Below are 23,737 nucleotides of genomic sequence, written 5' to 3'. Positions count from 1 at the left end.
GATGGCGCAGAGTTTTTCAAAGCACTGTGGTTTAGGGACCGGGAGGGCAAAATAAACTTTAAGCGGGTAGACTTAACTAGAATGAGGTTATCTGATTGGTGGCTAAAGTCAAGGCACGAGTGAAAATTAAACTCTTCACTGCAAAGTACGAATCCTCAAACTCACTTTTTAAGAAAAAAAAATAAATATAGTTTTTGATTCATTAGGTATTACAGCTTGGTGGCGCTAGCCACCGCCCGATCTAAAGGGTACAGCCATATCTATCCACCCATCCATTCGTTTTCAAAATGAAGGAGGAAAATGGTGTGGGCGCAGTTTTTTTTCTCATGCGGCAGGCATCTTCCTAGAGGAGGCGTTGATTCAACCATCCATCGATCCATTGTTTGATCTGGCAACCCTGGTCTGTAGCAGGTTTTGTTTGTTGCACCTGGTTGCTGCAGCTGCACGTGCATGTTGGGCTGCCGGCTGTGCACGTTTGTTTTCGCGCGCGGCAATGTTTGCACGTCTCGTATTTGACAGCAACGCCTTGACAGTTCTCAAAGACGGTGCCTCTAAATTGTGTGATCAGCGCACTTTTTGCCAGTGGTCTGTGTCTGTGTTTGCGGTGAACAGCTCGGCTTGAACTTGGTGAGCCTACGTGCTGGCGTCTTTCGACCATTTCGTCGAACTGCAGCACACAGCGCCTGGACGAGAAGAACGTGCGGTGAGAACAACGGCATTAGAACATTGACTTGTATGCTTAACTTTTTCGTGCACTACATATTTGATACTGTTCTAAACGTCGTTGTAGCGCGGCCTATTTTCGATCGCAATTGAGCCTGATTGGGATCGGGATTATTGATTTCATTTGGCCCACTTGTGGAAGGTGCAAAGTTTAGCTAATCGTTGTTGAGAAATTTGATCATTCTCGGGGCTAAATTGCCATCGGAAGGACTGTTGTGGCTTCTAGGGTAGGTGCTAGCTATATTTTGGGGTGTGTCGATTCTCCCGGCAACCGGGATAATTGTTCAAAAAAATTTCTCCCGGCAGTCGCCTGCCATTGGCTCTCATATGTCACATGACTAACTGCCGGGAGAATTTTTTTGTATTATTCTCCCGGCAACCGGAAGAAATATTGAAAAAAATTTCTTCTGGCAGTTAGTAACCTGACTTATAAAAGCCAATGGGAGGCGACTGCCGGGTGAAATTTTTTTGAACAATTATTGCGGTTGCTGGGAGAATTATTCAAAGAAATTTCCCCCGGCAGTTGCTTACCGTTGGCTCTCATATGTCAGGTGAGTGACTGCCGGGACAAATCCTTTTGTATTATTCTAAACCAGGAGAATTTCCGAAAGTTCTCCCGGCAGCGGAAAATTTGTCAGCATTCTAACGGCAGCCGAACATGAACTCCCCATACACTGTTAAAAAGGTTAGTAAAAAGGTAGAGACTGCAAGCAAATAAGTAGTAACTGCAGAGTTTACTGCTTTTCTTGAAGCATTACTAACCTTTTGCAACCTTTTTACTACCTACGCTAGTAAACAGTTGCTAGCTGCAACCGTTACCAACTTTTTACTACTTGCTTACTACCTGCATTATACCCGTGCCACACGGGCAGAAAAAATGGCATTTACCCCCGAATGCCTTCAGATTTATTGCCATTCGCGCGGTGCCACACGGGCGAACAAAATGGCATTCATCCGAATGCCATTCGAATGCCATTCGCCGCCAACTGCCTTCGCCAGAACTCAGTTGACTGAGAAATGCCTACTCTCGACGACACAGCTCGCGAAGTGCGATTTACCTGAAAGTATATAAAACAAATTATATTGAGCTAAAAATGAAATTTCCCGTCTTTTATTTGCACTAAAGTCTTAAAAAGATGCTTTGAACGTTATACGAAGAAAATAGAGCATTGATAATGAAACGCTTGTCTATCTACGCTGTGGATCTGACTAGTGTTGGCTTAGGTTGCTACGGTCGGCTGCAACGTTGTAAAACAAAGCAAGAAACTAAAACTTAGGACCGCGTAATACGCTTATTTCTTTATTTGATGATTATCTGATGTGTATGAAGCTTGTAAATGCTTCTTAATTTTTTTTATTGCTATTCACTCAATGCTCACTTGGAAGGTGCTGTGATCGACATCATCAAGTCAAATGTCATTCGCTTTGGACGTGTAGCAGCGCCGGCGAAACGAATGTCATTCGGAAACTGAAGGCCTTCGCCACCAAATGTCATTTTCTCTGCCCGTGTGGCACGGGTATTAGTACCCAGTAATTGGAATGAAATGGGTAGTAACTGAAGCTGCTTATAAATTTTTGCAACTTGGCCATGAAGTATGCAAATTAAAATAATAAGTAACACATATTGTATTAATTTATGAGACAAATCGTCTCAATGTTTCATCTTTAAACGGACTGATATGTGGGGTTTAACGTCCCCAAACCACCATATGATTATGAGAGACGCCGTAGTGGAGGGCTCCGGAAATTTCGACCACCTGGGATTCTTTACCGTGCAACCAAATCTGAGTACACGGGCCTACATTTCCGCCTCCATTGGAAATGCAGCCGCCGCAGCCGGGATTCCAACCCGCGACCTGCGGGTCAGCAGCCGAGTACCTTCACTAGACCACCATGGCGGGGCTCATCTTTAAACGGAAAAAGGATGCATTAGATATCCCTGGATAAAAAAAAAAGTTGCACAACAGAGATATCTAAGCATCATTCAGCTATTATCACAATGAAGAGGTTCAAGTTAAGGAATCATAAGCAAGTGCTGCACGCATTGTAATACACAATTATAATAAACTAGTATGACAGGCCGATAGAAATTAACCAGATGGTCAAAATTAATGCAGAATTCCTCACTACAGCGTTTCTCATAATAATATTGTGATTTTGGCACATAAAATCCCAGAAACTATTACTTTCTAACAGCCGATATATTAGCACAGTGAACCATTAAATTGCACTGAGACTGTGTTAATGAGTCGATACCTAGTTTCGAATGCTGTAGATATAACTTTCTTGTGGCACTTTTATATTAAATAGATACGACATAATTTTTTATAAGCACGGCTGACCCAAACACATGGTATAGTGCTCTAGGCTGGCATTTTTTATAATTCATCCTGAAACACAAGTGCTGACCTGTGCCAGACATGCATCCTAAAGTAGGGGCTATATAGACCGCACGAGTCGTTTACTTAGTACTGTAGCATTAGTGTACTTCTTACGGTCATGCAATCTTCGCGTTCATGGTGACACCACGCAAAATTACCCGAAGTTGCACAGTAATGAGACATAAATTGACCAGTGTTATCAATGGTGAAATGATGTGGCAAAATGAACAGGTTAATATCGGTTACTACTTTTATTTTTCATAGACCTCTAGAAGATGCTACCTGTGGTAGTAATTAGTAATGGCTAGGGTAGGAACAGTTACTAAATGCCATTAATAAAAGCAAAGGTAGCAACCCCTAACATTGCTAACTGCACGTACTACCTGAATTGCAACATATGTGGCAAACCATTACTACCCCAAAGTTAGCAAGTACTACTACCTTTTTTTTTTACAGTTTAGAGCACTGTTAATTTAATTTCTACAGGAGCACGTAAGCCAGCTTATATGTAATTCCAACTTTGCCCGTAACGGCCAGCCAATATTGTAGGTTGGTTGGTTGGTTGCAAAACTTTATTGTGGTCCTGCAAGGCACGCGTCAGTGCGCAGTGGGAGACTCTCACGTCGGGACCGTTAGGCCAAGCCTATTGGTCGCTCCGCGGGCCTGCTGGACGGCCCAAAGTTGGTCGGCTAGGAGGGAGCTGCGTAGGGCCCCCTCCCGCCTGACCGATGTAGTGTCGGGGTTAGTGTACATAGCCTTGCACTTCCAGAGCCTGTGCGCCAGCGTGGATACATCCCCACATGCGGGGCAGGCGTCGTTGGGGAACACTCCAGGATAAATAGCGTAAAGGGATCACAGGTTATGGTACGAGTCGGTCTGCAGTAGCCTGAGCGTAAGGGCCTGTGGCCTATTAAGTTTTGGATGAGGGAGTGGATACAGTCTTTACGCGAGATAAAATTGTTTTGTTATTTCGTTGTACGTGGCAGGCACGTCCCTGTTTTCCGCAATCCCGTTGGCCCAGAATCGTTGCCCGGTACCAGCGCGAGATTAGAAAATAGAAAAGCGTAGAAAAATATTTTATTGCACAATCCCCAAATTCTATTAAACTATACAGGGTGTCCCACATAACTTAAGCCAAGAATTTGAAAATGAAAGACATTTCAGTGGCGAATTGCACCAAACGCGTACTACTCGCACTAGCCTGTAGGTACTCAGGCTAGTTTTTTTCTCCCCATTCTGATTAAATAACAATTCTGAATTATTTTAATATTTATGGGCTGGAATCACAAAATATGAACACTGAGATGTAGAGCACTTTCAGAAACCACAGACTAAATTGCTTCCAATATGATACATCTAGCGCTGTTATTTTTTCTGTGTTGTAAAGAAAGCCTATAGCAGCACTATAGCAGTGTGCTCGCAGTCCGTCACGCGGCTCCTTTTCACATTTCACGGGCTTTCTTTACGACGTGGAAACAATAACAGCGTGAAACGTAACCTACATGAAACAATTTAGTCGGTAATTTCTGAAAGTGCTCTACATTTCAGTGTTCGTGTTTTGAGTTTCCAGCCTATAATTAAAAATAGGTAATTAAGAATTAATAATTTATTTGTATGGGGAGAAATAAAAAATAGCCTGAGTGCCTACAGGCTAGTGCAAGTAGTATGCGTTTGGTTCAATTCGCCTCCTAAGTGTCTTTCACTTTTGAATTCTTGGCTCAAGTTATGTGGGACACCCTGTATATGGAGCTGCTGCTTTTTTCACAAAGGCAACGTGCTACTGCGCTGTAGCAGTGGCCGTACACGAGCCACATTTTCACAGATTTGTCTTGGGCTTCTGTTTTACACCAACACATAGAAGGTGGTACCATAATAAGCACCAGTCACACGATACTGCATCATGGTAATCTAGTTTTGTTTTGCATTTTGTTCACTTCCACTCCTCATTTTTTTACGCTAATGACCATTAGCACAGCTTTCCAAGCACCATCAGTGAAAAAACGCCGCACTAGGTTAATGTCGACCATTTCATCTCGAATGCGATTGTGTATGTCTTCAGGCCTTGCTTCCACAGATTCTTCATCAAGTAGTTTGCCTTTGATAGCATCTGATGCTCGCCGCTTCCCCACCAGCCAACTGAGCACGGCTAGCTTTTTTTTCTCTCATTGTAAGCTCAGAGGATGGTCCCAGACTTGCTGTTCTCTTGCGTTTTTTTGGAAGGCCAATAATTGTTAGCACATGACCTTTAGGATCACCACATTTTCTCATAGCAACTGGCACTTTGATATTTTGAAGGTCAGAGGGCTGCGACAAAGAATTCTTATCTGTGCTGGCTTCATCTTGTCTATTGCAGTGTTGGCTGCTTGAATGCTCGCTGACTTTAGTGCTTGCTTTCGAGAGCTCCTGGTGATGTTTCGCCTCTTCCGAGGCTCTGCACAGTAAATTCTGATCAGCATTGCTCTGTACATTCATTACAGACCCCTGAAAACCTTGCGAGTTTGCACTTTCAGCTGCAACTGCAGCTGTCAAGTGATGTGCAGGATCATGTGCAGCAACATGAACTTAGCCATTTCTCCAATGGTCGAGAATTGTCTCTAGAAAGACAGCCTCTCTTTGAACATTTCCGTGGAGCATTCCGATGCCATACTTGCAAGCTTCGATGCAACGCCAGCTGCTTTTTTGAACTTTTGATGTGCTGACAATTTTTTTTTTCATTGCTGCGAGTGCTTACTTGCACATGCTCTACGTCATTGCACATATCACTCTTTCTTAGCTGGATATTGGCTACGTAAGTATCTAAAAACCAGCGTTCAGCACATAGCCCTTTATCGTACTTGGGTATGTTGAATGCCGTTCCTATAACAAAATTGTGTCGGCAGGGCAACAGCATTGATTTTCTTAAGGCACATGAACAATCTTCTGTTTTACAAATCTTGCCATCAGTAATAGCAGAGTTGATTTTTTCCGTCGCAGTCATGGAAGCTTGTAGCTTTTCATTTAAATTACGAAATGCATAGGGAGTCAGCAGGGTGGCGTACAATTTGGCTGCTTCATTGCCATTCGGTATTACTATCTTCTTTTGCAGCATAACAGCTGCTTTGTCAGCTTTCTCATTTCACTGAGTGTTGATCAAGGCAAAGAATCGCTCAACAAACAATTCCAGAGAACTAAGGCGCTTTACAATCTCCTATAGCTTAGAGTTCAAGCACTCTGCCCAGTTGTTAGTGGAGTTGAAGAAGTTTCCGCACGACCACTTTGATCAGATTGTCCATTCTGCATGAATGGCATTCCAGTTTGTAGTGAAATATTCTACTACTCCCTTTGCTGCTGATTGCTGCAGCAAGGCAAAAAGCTTATCATAATCGTCATTTTTGCATAGATCATGTGCTGCAATATGTCCAGAGCAGTCTCTTGTTCACTTTTTGTAATTCCCGATTTCTGCACGCTTACTTCTGTGGAATGCTTGCAGAGCATGAAAAGCACATATACGGAGTGCCGAGGATGGAAATAGTCCTCTTATCACAGGTCGTTCCTTCACATCTTTGTCCACCATGGTAACCCTCATTCAGTTCCAACTGAGATTCAAATCTTTAAACTCTCCAAAAAACCAGTGAAGCTTGTCAGCATCCTCAATCGAAAACAATCCAACAGCAACAATTTCACTCTTTTCATTACCATTTTCAATGATGACAAGAAAACATGACATTCTTGTCTCTAACAACTTGTATGTAGCGTCGATGAAGATGACTTCAGGCCAGCACAGAAATGATTTCTTCATTACGTCATCCTGAAAGTAGACAGCCTGGAGCTCACCGTTTTCATCTGTAAGCAAATGAACTGTTGCGTTGTGCTTCTCTGGGAGCACGCATAGAACTTCGAGCAAATCATTCCTTGGTTGCAACAGTTTATCTTTGGCTGCAATATTCGACAAGTCCTTGAAAAGAACAGCCCTACCACTCTCCTTCCTCATTTGTTCTCTCACCATCATCTTGTTGGCCTTCATTTTCATCAACTCACGAGCCTTGCTTTGAAGCTCTGGTGCCAACCTTATCTGTCGTGGTAAATGCCGAAAGAGTTCCTGGTCAACGGGATGATTGTGTGTCAAGTCGAGTGACTTCCCTTCCAGGAATTTTCCTTCGTTCTCTGCAGCAACGTAGATATTGAAGCTGCAGTCTCGTTTGAATGTCCTAAAAAGAATGGGGGAAAGAAAATAGAAATAGCATATGCATTACAAGGGTGAAATTCCAATAGCAGCTCTTGAATGAGCCAGTTTAACGGTCTAACAACGCGCCACTTTTGTTACGGGAAGACGCTCTCATGCCAGCAACAGTGATGACTCGCCGGGTTTGCAATTTGCGCATGCAAGCGAGCGCTTGCGCGAAGGTGATCTACATCGCGTCGCGTGCATTTCTATGTATATGAGGTTTGCCCCTCAAGGCTATTCTTTTAAGTGGTAGACGGTTCATACACATGATGCATTCTCCTCACCCCTTAGTTCTTGAATGTATGTGAACAACATTAGCACTAAGCTCTAGGGCCTATCGGAATTTCGCGCTTCTCGGCTGCAAGCTGTTATCGCCGCTTGTGCAGTTGTAAACACAAAGAATAAAGTTTGATTGATTGATTGTGCACGATATTCATGTGAAAGAAGGAAGAACGTATGGGCAGCTGCATGGCAAAGCAAATGTGATATTTCACGTATATTGTGAGCGCGACAAGCGAATGACTCTTTATTCTCTTTGTAATCATCATCACCTGTACATCTTCTTCATCTGAAAATATCATCATCCGCGTGATTTAGCTCGAGCCTGGCCGAATAAACCGGTTCCTTACAAGTGGTGGAGATGCTGGGTATCGATCCCAGTACCTCTCGCCCGTTCTCGCTGGAGCTCCGCTCGGGTCGTCGCATACAACCCCCTCCCATGGTGGCCCAAGAAAACTCTGGCCCATCCAACGTCGCCGTCTTACTGCAGCCACCGCCACCCGTTCCGCCCAACAACACTCGCCTGCGTGATCCACCTGTGTTTTACGGTCTCCGAGGCGATGGTGTCGAAGACTGGATCAAGAACTACGACCTCGTCTGCGATTTGAACAGGTGGGACAATCCACAGAAGTTGCGCAGCGTACCATTTTACTTGTCCGATGTTGCAAAAACTTGGTTCTGGAACCACCACCCGGATCTTCCCGACTGGGACACTTTCGAGTAGCAAATTCGTCAGATATTTGGTGCCCCTGCAGTTCGCACTGAGGCAGCAAAGAAGAAACTCGCTCAACGCACGCAGCTGCCGGGTGAATCTTACACCTCTTATATTTAGGATGTCCTTGCACTGTGCAAGCGCGTTAACACCGGCATGTCTCAAAACGACCAAATACGCCACATTATTAAAGGCATTAACACCGTCGCCTTTAACGCCCTCGCCACGCAAAATCCTGTCACCACCCAGGACGTGATAACCATCTGTCAGCGACTTGACGAGCTTCAGTCTCTTCGCCTTTGCTACGATGCCACCGACGTTCCTTTGCCTGCAACCCTCGACTTGCGTGCGCTTATTCGCGACATCGTTCGTGAAGAGCTGCACGGGTGCTGCTCTTCCTGTGCTGCGGGAGTTACTTCACCTCCTGAAAAAGATAGCTTGCGAGACCTGATTAAACAAGAGATCGCCTCCGCATCGCGTGCGACGTGTTTCAACAGTCCCTGCGTGCGCTAGACGCGCACGTACGCCGAAGTTGCCGCGCTCTCTGCCGCATCCACCGCTTCTGTGCCTACAACAGCAGACCATACGCCTGTGGCTTCGTTATTACCGCCAGCGCGTGCACCACCTTACTACGCACCTCAGCGCCCACCTCGACCAATCTGTTACTACTGTGGCTATCGAGGACATATCGCTCGGTTTTGTCAAAGGCGCCAACAAGACGAGCAACGCGGCTACGCTCCCGAAGAACATCGAAGCTTCCGTCCGACCATGAACTACTTACGGCCACCCTCCCGATCGTCCTATTACCGTTCACCGTCACCTACTTACCATACGGACATGCCTGGGAATTCCCGTACGTCTCGCCGCAGGTCGCCTTCGCCACGTCGCCGTTCAGTGTGGCCTCTACGGCCCGCCTCCCATTCCACGAATGCCCACGCGGAAAACTCCCCAATGCAGTTTCAGGAGGGGAAACTGCATCTCTTCGACAGCTAACAATTCCTCCAGAGCGGCCATCGAATTTGATAGTAGTGTTTGTAGAAGGTGTACGTGTTGAAGCTCTTGTAGACACTGGCGCTGTCGTTTCGATTATTCGTGCTGATTTTTGTTCCCGCCTTCGAAAAGTCACCACACCTTATGGCGGCCCACCTCTACGTGCGGCGACCAACGCTCTCATTCGTCCACTTGCACAGTGTACCGTTCGTGTCTGCATAGAAGGCATTCGTCATCACATTGTTTTCGCGGTATTTCGTGAGTGCACCCACGCTTTCATTCTTGGGTGGGATTTCTTGTCTTCTGCGTCCGCTTTCATATCATGTCATCAGTGCCTCCTGCATCTAAATGCCACTGACTCTTCTCCGCATGAACAAGATGGACGCATCCGCCTTGTCACCAAGTCAGATTATGTACTTCGGCCATACATCGAAGAAATTATAAGTGTTAATTGCACCGACATTGTGGATGACGACGTACTAATTCTCCCTTAAGGTCATACCCTACGTTGGGGCATTGTGATCACACCGGGGCTTATTCGCTTCTTCGATGGGTGTACGTACCTAACCGCCATAAATCAAACGCCCGAGTGTGTACTGCTCCCCTGTGGCTCAACAGTATCTTGCGCGGTCCACAGTGAGCCTGTTGTGATTGTTACTCTTCCGAACAACAACCACAACAATGTTCCGAAGTCGCAATCATTGCCATTCAATGCCTCTGCCACACCTGTGTCGGCAACAATAAGCAATGACTTGACACCTGATCAAACTGAAGATTTGCTCGCCCTGTTAAATAGACACCGTTCTCTATTTGACGTGAACTCGCCCGCCCTCAGCATGACTACCACCGCTACTCACAGCATCCAGACTGACGGCTCTTATATTGTACATCTGCGTCCATATCGCGTGTCTCAGGCAGAACGCAAGATCATCGAGGAAAACGCCTCAGACATGCTACGACGCAACATCATACGTCCTTTCTCGAGTTCCTGGTCATCCCCAGTTGTTCTTGTTCAAAAGAAAGATGGGACAGTGCGTTTCTGCGTCGATTACCGTGCGCTAAACAAAGTAATGCGCAAGGATGTTTATCCCCTCCCTCGGATCGACGATGCACAGGATTCATTACAGGGCGCAGAGTATTTTTCCAGCCTCGTCCTTAGGTCAGGCTACTGGCAGATACCAATGTCGGAGTCTGATAAAGAGAAGACCGCCTTTTCAACGCCAGATGGGTTGTACGAGTTTAATGTGATGCCTTTTGGACTCTGTAATGCGCCCGCCACCTTCGAATGCATGATAGACGGCGTATTGCGTGGTTTGCAATGGAAAACATGTCTGTGCTATCTCGATGACATAGTAGTGTTTTCATCCATGTTCTCGCAGCATCTACGTCTTGACGAAGTCCTCACATGCCTTGCAAAAGCCGGTCTACAGCTTAACACCAAGAAATGTACCTTTGCTAGCAAGACAATCAAGGTTCTCGGCCACCTTGTCGGCAAAGAAGGAATTCGGCCCGACCCCGAGAAGCCTGCCGCTGTCCTCGATTTTCCTCGTCCACTACGTCAAAGGGACCTGCGCAGCTTTCTTGGGTTATCTTCTTACTTCCGGCGCTTCATACGTGGTTTCGCGGAACTTGCGTCTCCACTCCATCAACTCCTGGCAAAGAACGTCCCCTTCATTTGGTCCGAAGACTGCGAAAGCGCTTTCACGGCATTGAAGCAAGCCCTCACGTCGGATCCTGTACTGTGCCACTTCGATTCCACCGCACCCACCATCCTTCACACCGACGCGAGTAGTCATGGTCTTGGTGCGGTGCTCTTGCAGCGTGACAAAAACTCACGCGAACGCCTCGTTGCTTACGCAAGTCGTGCTCTTACCGCTCCAGAAAAGAACTACACTATCACCGAGCAGGAGTGCCTTGCTGTTGTTTGGGCAGTGCAAAGATTCCGACCATATCTTCACGGCCGTCATTTTACCGTCGTGACCGACCATAACGCCCTATGCTGGCTTTCATCGCTGAAAAACTTATCGGGTCGCCTTGGTCGCTGGGCGCTTCGCTTGCAGGAGTATGATTTCGATGTCGCCTACAGATCTGGGAAGAAACATCAAGATGCTGATGCTCTATCGCGCTGTCCTTTGCCCAGCGGAAGCAATTCACCATCGATACTTCGAAACGACAGCACCTCTCCAATCGCAGCGCTAAGTTCATCACCTGCCACCCTATCCGTCCTTGTTTCACAACAACGTGTCGACCCATACTGCCGCACCATTGTTGACCGCTTGACCGGCTCTACTACTCCTCCAAACGCCAGACTCCGTCGACAACTTAAACAATTTAAGCTTGTCGGTGATGCTTTATGTCGCTACATTTACCACATCGATGGCAACAAGTGGGTACCCGTCATCCCACGTTCTCTGCAACGTGAAGTTCTGGAAGCCTTTCATGATGATCCAACCGCTGCTCATCTAGGCTACCACAAGACTTACGACAAAATACGAAGTCGTCGTTTTTGGCCTGGCCTCTCTTCAGCCGTCGCTAAGTACGTCGCCTCCTGTGTCCGTTGCCAACGGCGAAAACGACCGACAACTGCTCCGGCTGGCCTAATGCAACCTCTTCCTTGTCTCGCTTCACCTTTCGAAGTCGTTGGAATCGACTTGTATGGCCCTCTTCCTATATTATCCAATGGGAATCGCTGGATTGTCACGGCAGTCGACCACCTTACCCGCTACGCAGAAACAACTTCTATACCGTAGTAAGACGGTAAGTCGGGCCAGTTGGTTAGGATCCATCGTAAACTTTCTTACAGCGCAACACCAGAAAAAATACAGGACAGGGAAGGAGTAGAACAGAAAGAAAAGACGGCGCCGTCTTTTCTTTCTGTTCTACTCCTTCCCTGTCCTGTATTTTTTCTGGTGTTGCGCTGTAAGAAAGTTCACGATGAACTTCTATACCATCTGGTACTGCCCCTGAGATCGCCGATTTCTTTCTTCGCCACATCTTTTTGCGTCGTGGAGCTCCACGCATTCTCCTCAGTTATCGTGGCAAAGTCTTCCTATCTTCCATTGTCGAGCAAGTTTTGCGTGCCTTGAACACTGTTCACAAGACCACTTCTAGCTACCACCCGCAGACCAACGGATTGACTGAACGGTTTCATCGTACCCTATCGGACATGATCGTCATGTACATTCACCCCAACCACACGAACTTGGATGCAATTCTACCCTTCGTGACATTCGCCTATAATACGGCTGCTCAACGCACTACCGGCTTTTCTCCATTTTTTCTCGTCTATGGTCGCTCGACGAGTTTTTCTCTGGATGTCTCTTTCCTTTCGGCCCCTGCACCCTCGACGGCTCCTTTCTCTGAAGAATTCCTATCTCGTCTCGCACACTGCCGTCACCAGGCCCGTGTTAACACCGGCCTCTCTCAAGACACTCGGAAATCTCGCTACGACTCGTCTCGCCGTGTTGCGAGTTTTTCCCCTGGTGACGAAGTTCTTCTATGGACTCCACTACGCGTCCCTGGCCTATGCGACAAATTCATCAATAGCTTCATTGGGCCATACACGGTGGTCGAACGGACATCTCCTGTCAATTACGTTTCTCCTCTTAGCGCTAGTCCTGATCATCGTTGCCGAGGAACAGAGATAGTGCACGTATCTCGTTTAAAGCCTTATGCGCGACGCATTTCATAATACTGTCAAGCGACCAGGCGGCCGCTTTCACCGCGCGGGGGAATTAGTGTGAGCGCGACAAGCGAATGACTCTTTATTCTCTTTGTAATCATCATCACCTGTACATCTTCTTCATCTGAAAATATCATCATCCGCGTGATTTAGCTGGAGCCTGGCCGAATAAACCGGTTCCTCACAATATCAATGAATTGAGATCGTGTACGCTGTAGATGTCACGGGAACTACTGTCAATGTCACAGTAGTGCGCCAAGGACTAGAAATATTAGGAAAGAATATTGCACTCTTTTTTTTGTATTTTTGGAGTCTTGTGAGTGGCCCTTTATTGTGAGAACAGACAGAAGAGCAGTTAAGGCAGGAGGAGCTGATGGTATATGTAGTTGTTCAAACACATCTTCGAGACATGGAGCAACCATCTTGCAATCCAGACTATGTGTGGGAATATTGCGATAGAACAGAAGGCAGCAATAAGGGGGGTGGAATTGGGGCATTTATACATGAAAGTATTGGTTGGCAATGACTCTTTTCTTGAAGTACCAGTTTCACCGGTGTACTGGTTGTCAAATTGTGGCAGCGTAAAAAGACCAAGGAAATTTCTGCTCGGTAGCTTGTCCTTCACATTGAAGCATTCCTTAGCTTTCATGTTGGTACATCCACTATTTTGATGTCTGTTGCTTCTATATATCACATGGCATATCTGGCATGTGAACCACAACTTTACCCACGTCTGTTTATTTAACCATGTTTGTCTATGCCACGATTTTGGCTCTGCTTGAAGGCCATCTTCTTTGTTTAGGCAAGAACTGCCATCAGCAAAAGCTTCCCGGGCTACTCATGTCTTTTAATAAGAATAATGATATTCTTATTATTCTTATTATTATTGGTAATACAACAGCAAACGTCTCTAGTGGCTAAGGTACTCGGCTGCTCATCCGCAGGTCGCGGGTTCGAATCCCGGCTGCGGCGGCTACATTTCCGAAGGAGGCGGAAATGGTGTAGGCCCGTGTGCTCAGATTTGGGTGCTTGTTAAAGAACCCCAGGTGGTCGAAATTTCCGGAGCCCTCCACTACGGCGTCTTTCATAATCATATGGTGGTTTTGGGACGTTAAACCCCACATATCAATCATATCAATCAATTATAACAGCAAACGTCCTCAGCTACACACTTATTGCTAATAGCTCATGTTTCAAGGGTAGCACTTGGGTAACTTTCAAATAAAATTTTTCATTTCAGTTTTGTGTGATTGTGTAAATAAACCTGCAATTATTTTTCAGCGTCATGTCCACTGTAGAGTACACAAATCAAGGTAATGTGCCAACATTCGGGATTAATCTATAGAATTAAGGAAGCTGTTGCACCTTGACAGATTCTTTCTTGCCACCACATATTCAAACTGTGGCACATTAAACGCTGTTCCCAGCTTTCATTGCAGCCGTCCGAGGGCTTTCCTTGCACTTCAAGTATCAGAGCCCACAAGCATAAAATACAAGCATATGTGTGCTCGTTGGGAAAAAAAAAAGAACAAATTTTGCAGTATGGCTCTGTTTTTGCAACGTTGTCGTTACTGGTGCATTTAGACAACGGACCGAATCCGTATGTGGCGGGACGGACGGCGCATCACGTGACCTCACATCAGCGATTCCCCTCTTCTGCGCGGCTCGCGGACGGATGACCCCCAACCTGTCTCTCACATAGGGATTCTGGCGTGAGAAAGGCGATACTTCAGCGAATTAGCTCGGGGTTTCTGGCAACCAATACACTTTTTCTCTGCTCGCAGCATTTCCTCCATGGCTCGCGGGTAGCTGCATGACCAGTCGGCATCACCTACACTTTAGCATGGTTTACTTGGTTTCCGGGGGCTTTGTTCTTAGGTGATCAAATACGAGAGAAATCACTTTCGGTGGTTCCGGAAATGTCGCCGCCGTCGTTTCACACGCGAGGTTCTTAGCTGCCATGGGGGTGAAACATTTTAACTTCTGCAACCGGCGACGTGCCACTTGTAAAAAAAAAAAAGGACGGGGGACGCGTTCAGAAGTGCCACACATGGGGGAATAATGTAGTTGTAAGAACATTCTGCCAGCAACTCCATTTTCTCCTAAAAGAATAACACTCCTCGTCCATTTCGCAAAACGAGACAGCCATCGCAGCCAAGCGTCGGTTCCTGTCGGCATCCGTGTTGTCGAATACTCTCGAACCGGTCTGCTGCCAGCGGGCACAGGTGAGCGCCGAATCCGCAGTCGAGGATAATCTGGCTGTTTTCTCCTAGAACACCATCTGTCGTGTGGTTGTGCCTGCAGGCAGATCATCCGTGGATTAGCCATCCGTATTCACGACAAATCCGGATCTGGTCCATCGTCTGAATGCACCATACTCGTCAAGGCAAGGTACACAGAATACGCGAGTAGTAGTTTTTTTTCTTTTGTCTTTTTCTTGCTGAAAAGTATATATTGGAGGCGTGAATTTAAATGGGGATTGAAATCACTTGTAAATACAGCAATCCATGTTACATCAGATCCAATCGAATCCACATTTGAAACAGTAAAGTCAGTAAATACAGGTCGATGTAATCCAATCCACATCCTAAGGGGCCCAGGCTGTAACCATTATAGTGAACTAAAATATATTCCAGTGGTGAAACTGGTCGGGCTTCGGCGTCCTACTTTTACACAGATGTCGTGAAATGGTGCGACTTCTACGTTCTTTAGCAGCTTTGGCTACATTGCAAGGCAGTCGTTGGCTCCTTCGATTGTTTAGCTGCGGTTAATTTTAATTCATGTATTTGCTTTCTGGTTCTTTTAAACAATTAACAGCCAACTTGCTTACTGACTCAGAGGTTGCATTTTGGCCAGATATACATATTTTTCATATTTACTGCATGTGTTCATAACATTCTGAGCATTTGTGGTACATTTATTTACTTATTTTTTTGGAGCGCCTGATTTTTTTTTACCACTCAAGGCCCAGGGTCCCGAGGAAGCAGACGTAACGGTCATTGAATTTGCTTGAAATCGTTATGGAAAACCCGGAAAAGTCAGGGAATTGTGAAGAAGCCAATCGTTAGACACCCTGTTCAAGCTCAAGCAAGATTGGAAATTAGGTAATGTGGAATAGGTAGGCTCGTTTTAGGAGCTCACGGGAATACACCAAATTAGGGAGTACAAGGTGATATGGGATTGACATCATTCTAAGGCAAAGAAGCTAGCAGCAAGATAAAATTTTAGGAGCGATTGAGAGAAATGGGGGAGAAGTGTTGGGCTAGGAAGGCTTTCAGCTATTTGTACACTAGGGATGTCAATAAAAAATCGAGAGATGGAACCTGAAAATTGACAGGTAAATGCTTCGAAAACAGCAGGGGGCCAAACCAAAAAGAACTATTGGTTAAGAACAAGGTGAAGGAAACGAAGACCGACATGTGGAGAATAGGCATGATTAAGAAGTTGGCACTGGAGATTTATCGAACTTTGAAAAAAGCACTGATATCAAATTTACTCATGCCAAGATTTTTGAGTCAGCGAGTACCTATAGACCCCATAGCAGCGATTCACGACCTAAAACGCAACTGAGAGATGAATAACTATCACTTTTATTGATTTGTATCACTGGTATCCAGCACTATTCAAATCGGCCGGCTGTCCTGCCATTTTCAGCGCTGGGAGCACCAGCAGTGGCGCTACCTCGCGGTCACCTCCAGTTCACACCACAGCTGACCACTTCTCCACAGAAAAGAGTGACGTCAGGCTCAGCTGATCCGCAAACATTTCGTCTGCTAGGCGGACACGTTCAGTCATGGCTTGTCACCTGCATTGTTGTTGTCGCCGTACAAAGTGTCGACTCAGGTTCAACACGGTAGTCTCTAGCTTGGAATCCCCGCGATTCGCGATGTCCGGAAGTATTTTTGTTTCGATCAATCTTTTGCAGAACAGTGATTCCGAAATGGGCGCTGTTCCAAGTAGCACTGCAGAGGTGTTCGAGGATGCACGCTTTAGTCATGTCCTCTCGTGTGTCTCGGTAAGCTATATTGGCGTGTTTTGGCATGCAAAGCATTCAGGTATACGCAGAGGGGTCACTGCAATATAGCTATTGCGAATGAGCATCAGCGGAGAAATAAAATACGTTTCCTGCTTGCCAGGCTCTTTTTTGCGCCTCCAGGTGGCCCCATCTATCCAGCCTCTCACGGTTAACACGGTATTGCCACTTTTAGGTGGACGCAAAGTCTACAAATGAACTGAAATTCAACGATACCTGCGTGTTACTTGTTAGCAATGGTATCTGACTATACGCTCTTCCACTTTTGATAGCTTGTGGTCGTGTTGATGTGTAACACATACATGATATAAAAAGACACCCCCATTGCACTTTTTCCATGATTCGAACTAGGCGACTGCAACTCACCTGCTACTCGCAACGATTCCCCGACATGCTGACTGACAAGCACCCGTTTAATCATGCTCTTTTCTTTTGCCGTTCCTTTAAAAATGGTTTTTATCTTGATAATTTCACGGAATCATTCAAACCAGTGCGACGAAAATCAGACGCGACGAGCGAGTGGGTTTCTGTGCTTCGGTGCCACGATAAGAAAACTCGGATCGTACAAGTCATCGTTACAAGGGCATGGTCACTCAGGATGGTATTTGTGGAATGTATCACACCGAACACGTAGCACTAGTGTCAATGTCGCAGGGCAGACTATTTTTTGTTTTTTCTCCTTAGCTTTTTTACACTGTTTGACATCGAATTAAAATAACTTCCACGCGACAAATGCCGTTCAAATTTGGTGAAGAAGATCTGTGCATACCAAGCGATCGAATGATGGGCACGTCTCGATCTTGAAGTTTGATGTCAGTGCTCCTTTAAGCAGGAAATCGCCAAGGCAAAAATCTATGATAATACTCGAGCTAGTTCCCTACTGTTTGACTCCAGGACGAAAGTATTGCGAATCAAAACTTATCAGGTCAAATACGAAGGGGTAGACACGGTATGCAGTGCGTGTAGAGAGGAGGAGGAAACTACCGAACACTTGACAATGTTCTGTAAAGGGCTTCACCCTATGGTTCAGAATGATGGCGCAGAGTTTTTCAAAGCACTGGGGTTTAGGGACAGGGAGGGCAAAATAGACTTTAAGTGGGTAGAATTAACTAGAAGGAGGTTATCTGATTGGTGGCTAAAGTCAAGGCACAAGTGAAAATTAAATCCTTCACTGCAAGGTGCGAATCCTTAACTTAACTATTTAAAGGAAAGAAAAAGGTAAATGTAGTTTTTTTTCACTAATTATTATGGCTAGGTGGCGTTAGCCACCACCGAATCTAAAGGGTACAGACATATTAATCCATCCATCCATCACCTGGTACACGGAATAAATAGCTTTTCTGCATGGCAGACATCGCCTTGCGCTTGTACTTATTTCATAGGTATGTGGTGTATGGATTACGAATGAGGTCGGCCACCGCAGGTATTGTACCTACTCTTTCTTTTTTTATGTAAATTTGTTCTTATTTACGCAACAGAAGCTAGTATCCGCATGTTTTCTCTCATATTCAAGCATACAGCGCTCTGAGCGCAACCAATAATCAGCATGTGAAATAAAATTGTTGCAGTTAATTTAGAAGGGCAATGTTTCAGACTAGTTTGTGTTCCTTGGTTTGTAGGCCTTATAAACATGAAGAAAATTATTAAGAGGGCAGGCAAAAACCAGCCCGATGTTTGAAAGAAGCTTTTGCAAAAAAACTTGTGAGATGCAGTGAAAGGAAAACTGAGTCATAGCATAATATTATAATAAATAAATGATACAGATTGTAACAAAATAAATGAAACCGAAGAGGCGCGAGCCGACATCTTCCAAGAAAGTGGATTCCTCTCACTCATAGACACGGAAGGCTTGGTCATGCGGAAAAACTCCTCTTGCTTCATGTGCACTGTTCCTGTGGTGAAGTGAGCACGCTTGTCCTGGCATTCGTGTGTCAGTGCAGTGTGGTGAAATTCCGGACACAGGGATTCCACGGCTGCAGCAAAGTGCAGCAAGTTGGATTTGCTGCACCATCTAGATAAAGGTTATATAAACTGTGCGAAACTGCACCATAGACTGATGTTTGATGGTGTATATCGCAACCTTTTGCACTGCCGGCTCGTCAAATCATGGGCAGCTTGATCTTGGGGCCACCAAAGGCAAAACCACGCACCAGGGATTATTCGCTGACGGAATATTGCTCGAGCATGCGTCCCCATTAAGCCACAACACCATGCACTGTGTCATCGCAGCTTCATGTTGTGCAAAGCGGCTCAGCAGCAAAATGCGCTTTCGGCAGAGGCATGTGGCTTCTGCTGCAAGTATTCGTGATCAAGGGTGGTGGCGATTCATGATTTGACGTCTTACGTTCGAGAAACGAGGCCAGTAGCTTGTGTCAAGCTACTGCACAGCATAAAAAAGCCAATACTCTATAACTTGTGGGTGTGCTGACCCCCCCCCCCTCCCCTGTAAATTTGTCTGCGCCGCGTGGCGCACGTGTCTCGCCCCAAGGTTTTATTTCGGTGGTGACCACCACCGGGCGATAGATGGCGTTGTGTTCGCTTTGAGTACCACTGTTGGTAGAGTGGTACCGCCGGCAGTGGCCCCTGGCGGAAGGGAGGCCATGGCGGTGGGGGAGCGTTGAGCGAGCCTCTTCAGCGCATGGCGGCTGCCACGAACGATTGTCTGTAGCGTGGGTCCCCCGGTGCTCGGCACCGCGGGCTTCGTGCCGGGGTCCCACGTGGAAAGTCAGGCGTTGGCGACGCCGCTTTGGGTATGTGTTAGTGTGTTGGGTGTGTTAGTGTGTGTTTATCATGTTATTGTGTGTTTAGGGTGTCACTGCGTTGTGTTGTTTGTATGGTAGCGTGTTAATGAAATTGGTGTATCATTCGGGTGTACCGACCGTGTCCACTGTGTCTGTTCGCACCAAGAGCGTGGTGTTGAGGTGAGACCCCACGCTGGCTGCCCAACGTGGAGCTCTTGGAGTATCGGACGACAGTTTTTGCGGTTCAATACAGGGATTTTGTTAGAGCCGGAGTAGAGTAGGCCTATGGGGGACTTCTTTGCTAGCGTCGGTGGTGTGCTTTGTTGAGAAGCGAGGAGATTGGTTTTGTAACGTGTTTAAATTTGTCGGCAGGTTGACTTTCTATTTATTTATTTTTTGCTCGCAAGTGTTATTTTTTGTTGTTGTTAGTTTTCAAAAACGTTGTTTAGTTAGGACGAGAGCCATGCGGTCCGCATCCTGGGGTGAGCAAGGCCTAGAGCACGTGGTTTGTAGGCCAGGCCCGAAGCGAGTGAGTACGTTTAATTAGGACGAGAGCCATGCGGTCCGCATCCTGGGGTGAGCAAGGCCTAGAGCACGTGGTTTGTAGGCCAGGCCCGAAGCGAGTGAGTACGAAAGCCTCGTGGGTGGTCCGATTTTCTGTAAATAGCTTCTTCTATAACTTTGGGCTCAGGGAGCCGGGCGTCGTTGCTGTCTGGTATTGCGGCTCGACGCCGAGGCGTCGTGACACCGCCCGGGGCGGTGGACGCCGATCGCTCGGTAAGCTGCTGTGTGCGGCGAGCGATAGGGCCACCTCACAGAGTGGACGTCTCCTCGCGGCTGCCTCTTCTTCACCTAGGCTGGGTGCTGGCTGGATGCCGGTTGTTGCCGAGCGACTCATTAGGCCTAAAACTCTGCGCAGCCGCCTGTCGCACGTGGCACAACTAGGTGGATCCTGGCGTTCAGGTGTTGCGCTCTGCTTCCCTCACTTTTTTTCTTGTGAGCACGAGTTAGGAAAAGTGATTTTTGTTTTATTTTGATGGGCGTCTCGGCCGCCACCAATGTATTAGCTAGCAGTACTGACCAACGTACCACGTGGACGAAAAGCTCGAAGCTCCCTTCCCGAGGACCTGCTCGATTGTTTTCTTTCAAGTTTTTTTGTTGTTATTGATGCATTCAGTGGGAGGAATGTCATCCACAGCTGGCTGCCCCGCACATCGTCAGCTTCGCTGGCCAGGAATGCGGTCGTGAGGTCGGGCGATGGAGATGCCTGGGACCTGCGCAACTGCCTGCAGTCCGGCGCCCTCGCGAGTGCTGGTCGGAACTGGAAGACGTGTCGGCGCTAGCGACGGATCGTCGCGCCGACGACTACGTTGCTGTTGCAGGGCCGGTACTGAGGTGAAGTCTAGCCGGACAGTGCAGCAGTGTCGACCAGCGGCGGTGTAGTGGTGCAAGGACATTATGGTCGTGCGATATCATTTTTTTGTTAAAGCTTGTGTAGCTAATTTTTGATTTCGGGATATGGTTTGATTTAAGTTTGGGGGAATGTGGGAGTGCTGACACCCCCCCCCCCCCCCTGTAAAGTTGTCTGCGCCGCGTGGCGCACGTGTCTTGCCCCAAGGCTTTATTTCGGGGGTGACCACCACCGGGCGATAGATGGCGTTGTGTTCGCTTTGAGTACCACTGTTGGTAGAGTGGTAGCGCCGGCGGTGGCCCCTGGCGGAAGGGAGGCCTTGGCGGTGGGCGAGCGTTGAGCGAGCCTCTTCTGCGCGTGGCGGCTGCCGCGAACGGTTGTCTGTAGCGTGGGTCCCCCGGTGCTCGGCACCGCGGGCTTCGCGCCGGGGTCCCACGTGGAAAGTCAGGCGTTGGCGACGCCGCCTTGGGTATGTGTTAGTGTGTTGGGTGTGTTAGTGTGTTCATCATGTTATTGTGTGTTTAGGGTGTCACTGCGTTATGTTGTTTGTATGGTAGCGTGTTAATGAAATTGGTGTATCATTCGGCGGATGATATCGTCGTCTAAATTAGTTAATAAATGTATGTATGTTGTGTGCTTTGTACCTACCGCGTCTGTTGTGTCCGTTCACTCCAAGAGCGTGGCGTGGCGATGCGCACGTTCGCCGCGCCGAGACCCCACAAACTACACACATTCTGCGCCCCGCCGCGGTGGTCTAGTGGCTAAGGTACTCGGCTGCTGACACGCAGGTCGCGGGATCGAATCCCGGCTGCGGCGGCTGCATTTCCGATGAAGGCGGAAATGTTGTAGGCCCGTGTGCTCAGATTTGGGTGCACGTTAAAGAACCCCAGGTGGTCGAAATTTCCGGAGCCCTCCACTACGGCGTCTCTCATAACCATATGGTGGTTTGGGGACGTTAAACCCCACAAATCAACACACATTCTGCTAAAATATCTCTCCGCTTTATATGAACACACAATCGCTACCACGACATTTTATTTAGTCTTTGTGGAAACTATAGTGGCAGATTCATGCATCTTTATCTCAATCTGAATCAGACTTTTTTTTTTAAATTGTGGGTAAAAGCCACGAAAAATCACTATACCATGCAGCCTAGCGGAGCAGCCGTGCAGCTGGATTATGGAGGCTTTAAATATTAGAGTATGTATATTATCCATCGCCGTTATACTCTGTGCTCATCATGAGGTAAAAGAAATTGCACACTGCAAAGCAGCGCTGTCTTCATGTCGATAGTGTAACAAGGTTCAGCCATGTGCAGAAGACCACTGTGCTCTCGCGCATACCTCCAACTTTTTGCAGCGTGTTTTGATTGAAAATTTTTTATTATAAATGTTCGCATTGTTTTTCATGTTAACATTCCAAAATTAGACTCTCACTGGTAAGCTATCTATTGCGCTACAGAAAATGGGTAGGACAAAACTTGGTTGTCGGTTACTTTAACCATTTTTATCCAGTGATGCACCCAGGTGAAGCAGCAAATATTTAATCACAACTTTTTATGTGAAAGTGCTAAATATAGAACAGAAGAATATACCTATCTTGGAGGAGGGATTTTCTCAACTTTTCAGTCTCCGTAATGCCAAAGCTGATCTCTAACTTTCAGTTTCAGTTTCAGTTTTTTACTGAGCATTTTCTTCACAGAGTTGCGAAAAAAAAAAAACAACGCAAGGATAAGAGCAAAAAGCTGCTATGTTAGCAGCTTGACGAGGCCCTACCCCTTTTTACTTGGCATTACAAAAATCCGCAGAGCACAAAACATGAAAAAACAATCTGACGTCGATTTTCAAAACTTCAAGAAATTAGAAAATGCATCAAAATTACATCAGTTTCAGGTTTACATAAAATAAGCAAACCACAAAGAGAGAAAAACAACAAAAAAACAAAAGAAAACAGCGTGCGGTCAATCATGAAACAATGCACACGTTATTAAACGGCTACCAAAGTATTAAAAAATGATTATACAACGTTTGTAACACTGGGTATGTGGAAAGCACAAGTTTTAATGCACAAGGGAAACACTGACGAGTGAAATGTTGCATGTTTTACTCGTAAAAAAAGCAACGAAAAAAAAGTGTCAAAGAAAGCAAACATCATTGGATGCCATGTTACACACGAGCACTAATATAGGGTGTTTCTTTTACATATAGTATTGTAGGCGGACAACTAGAAGAAGCTAAACTACACACCGCCATTTTGGATGAGAAGGTTCTTAAGTTGTTTTTTATGTATATTAAAGATGTCGATGTTTTTATTTTCAAACACGTTAAAACAAGCTGGAATACAGTGTTCAAGTCTTCTCAAACCGTGATTAGTTCGCGAATAAGGAATGAACCAGGAAGGCCTTTTCGGAATGTCATAATAGGATTGTGTATTTTTCTGAGGTTACACAGTTTAAGAAAACAAGCGTTGTTTGATAGCAAGCTTTGTTTGTATTTCATAATAAGGTTGAAGCTGTGTATGTGATCGATAGGTAAAATCTTATATGCTCTGAATAAATGACTTGTATGTGCGTCGTATGGTA

The 23,737-nt window shown here is 46.3% G+C and overlaps 1 long non-coding RNA gene across 1 annotated transcript; it reads left to right on the top strand.

Moving 5' to 3' along the window:
* The first annotated feature begins 356 nt into the window (after window positions 1-356).
* On the top strand, window positions 357-23,737 carry LOC142804187 (uncharacterized). Its single transcript, XR_012894499.1, has 2 exons — window positions 357-703; window positions 20,923-23,737. It is a non-coding gene; the product is annotated as an uncharacterized LOC142804187 (long non-coding RNA).

Source organism: Rhipicephalus microplus, chromosome 3 (genome assembly GCF_043290135.1).
Source record: "Rhipicephalus microplus isolate Deutch F79 chromosome 3, USDA_Rmic, whole genome shotgun sequence".
Taxonomy (NCBI): Eukaryota; Metazoa; Arthropoda; class Arachnida; order Ixodida; family Ixodidae; genus Rhipicephalus; species Rhipicephalus microplus.
The sequence above is the reverse complement of the archived record's forward strand: the minus strand, read 5'-3'. Positions and strand labels throughout refer to the sequence as shown.